The sequence below is a fragment of the Perca flavescens genome, chromosome 13 (assembly GCF_004354835.1).
Source record: "Perca flavescens isolate YP-PL-M2 chromosome 13, PFLA_1.0, whole genome shotgun sequence".
NCBI classification, from domain to species: domain Eukaryota; kingdom Metazoa; phylum Chordata; class Actinopteri; order Perciformes; family Percidae; genus Perca; species Perca flavescens.
The window spans coordinates 33405143-33407642 of NC_041343.1; the positions used below are offsets into that span (position 1 = coordinate 33405143).

At 41.2% G+C, this 2500-nt stretch overlaps 1 protein-coding gene across 1 annotated transcript in view; it reads right to left on the bottom strand.

Annotated features, from left to right (window-relative positions):
- The window catches only part of LOC114566665 (stromal interaction molecule 1), a 48821-nt gene that overhangs the window by 18969 nt on the left and 27352 nt on the right, over positions 1–2500 (bottom strand). The gene's annotated exons all lie outside the window — the stretch shown is intronic.

A 2500-nucleotide genomic window follows, 5' to 3' on the forward strand; every position in this document is an offset into this window, starting at 1 on the left:
AAGAAAAGAGACAAACTGCAGGTAGTAAAATATGCAGCCCCGAAAACGGTAATCGAGCAGCAGAAAGAGTTTGAAATGAGGGAGAAACTTATGAGGGAGACTGGAGAAAAGGTGACTCTTACTGCAATGAAGAAAACAAAGAAAGCTAATCGGCTAATCGGCTAATCGTGGGCTGAAAGATGGCCAGAGGTGGAGGAAGGAGTCTGGAGGGGCTCGTTCACGGTGCAGCTTCGTCTCCACGTCTTTTAATACCTCCGTGCTCCACGCCCTGCTAGCTAGTTGTTCTGTGTGCTATTGTGTAGTTCAATATCTGTTAATGTGTTACGTTAACATACCGGACACCTACCGTATTCAGCCTGTTGATCTGTGTGCTGTTGTGTAGTTGAATAACTCTTGTATTTATATTCTAAATAAATGCGACTTATAGTCCGGTGCGATTTATATATGTTTTTTTCCTCTTCATGACGCATTTTTTGACTGATGCAACTTATACTCCGGAGCGACTTATAGTCCGAAAAATACGGTAACCCCTTAAGGCCGACTGTCGCTAATCTGCATCAAACCCCTTCCAATCCGACTGCAGGCGAGATAGCGTGTGTGTTCCCCCCAATGGCAGTTTGTTTACATGCGATACATACCTAGGAACCTTTTGCATGCACTGGTTTCTCGTAGGACCGGTCGGAGTGGGAGATACATCCGGTTCACGGAAGCAAAATTAACCCAAACCCTACTCCTAACCCTAAAGAAACTACTGTCAGTGTTAGGCAGTAGGAGAGTGTTTTCTTTCTTGCCGTTGTAAAGATCCATGTATTTGTCATTTACAGTTTAGAAGTTCTAACAACTTTGTGACATGAATGAAATCTACTATGTTTTTTATTAATTTTACCATTTTGTAAAGAATTTTACCATAATGCCTGTTGTCGCTAATTTGCATCATACCTAAATTTATATCTATTCCATATGCTATAGACAAATTAACAATCTCAACTTAATTTAGCATCAGCTTGGAGCCAGAAACACACATAATATTTTGTTTGTATAATTGTGAATAAATTCAGGCGTCAAGGGGTTAAGGCAACTTAATGCATTTTCCAGAAGCCCCGATATGAAATAGAAAAAAATAGCTATTTGCGTGATCAGTCACAATGGAGTCGGAACCGGCACGACAGAGCCAGGGCAGCAATAGGTTTCTATCTTGGAAATTCAAACAGCATTTCACATTAAAGAAGGAACAGGGAGAATGAAATACAGCTGACTGTGCCGTGCAGCCTCTGCTTGCCAGCAACCAGCCTCCTTTCAGCTCCAAATTACTCCACCCCCAACCTGAAGAAGCATCTTAAAGTAAGTTATTTTTTTAATTAGCCGAGGGTAGTCGTCTGCTGTAGTTTTACTGGTCACCTTGCTATTTTAACATTGACGTGGGACTTTAATTTCTCCTCGGTGCTGATTTACTAGCTCCAGTTTAAAGACTATAGCCCCGTTTGACGTGCTAACTAACGTTAGCTAAAATTAGCTTCTGGTAGCTTAGACCGCGGTTAGATTTTTGTAGTATGCAGTTCAGGACTACCAATACAAAAATCTATCTGCTTGTTCAGGTACACATTCAGCTAGTTGGAATAAAAAGAACACACCATTATATGCCTGTTTAGTAAGCTGGATGTGATAGCCGCATTCCTACACTTATAAAACGCAGTTCAATGTGGAAGTAATCCTGAAGTAATCCTGAAGTAATCCAAGTATTCAGAATACGTTACTCAGATTGAGTAACGTAACGGAATAGGTTACAAATTACATTTGTGGGCATGTGTTCTGTATTCTGTAACGAAATACGTTTTGAAAGTATCCTTCCCAACACTGTTCACGCATTGTGCCCGTCTTTCCGTGTTCGTCGCCGATGCCTCAGTTTTTTGCGGATGGCGTACGCGAGGCGACAATCTGCAGATCGAGGAGCTAATTATCGGAGTCATCGCTACTTACGTGACAAGAGTCCGGTAACATTTCGTGTTTCCTCTCTGCAATCCTCTTCTGATGCCACTCCCACTCCGGTGGGATCTCTGGCAAATAAGACCTTCATTTTGAACGAGCTTTTTCCTTTCTCATGAAATTGATTTTTTTTTATTTGTTACCGAGACTTGGCTCAACGCTGGTGAAATGACTTCTCTTTCCGAACTTTCTCCTCCTGGCTGCAGTTTTTTTCAGTACCCCTAGGTGTGTTGGCCGTGGCGGGGGTCTTGCAGTTGTTTTTAAAGACAAATGTAAGTGTAGACTTTCATCTTCTGCACTTTTTAGCACTTTTGAATCTCAGTTAATTACGCTGAATCCTTTTAAATCTGTGTTATGCGTTTTTGATTTATAGACCCCCTAACTCTCGTGGGGATTTCATACACGAGTTCTCTGAATTTTTTCTCTGGTATTGTCCCTTCTTTTGATAATATTTTAATTTTGGGGGATTTTAATATACATGTGTGTTGCCCCTCAAAGCCCCTGGTCAAAGATTTTA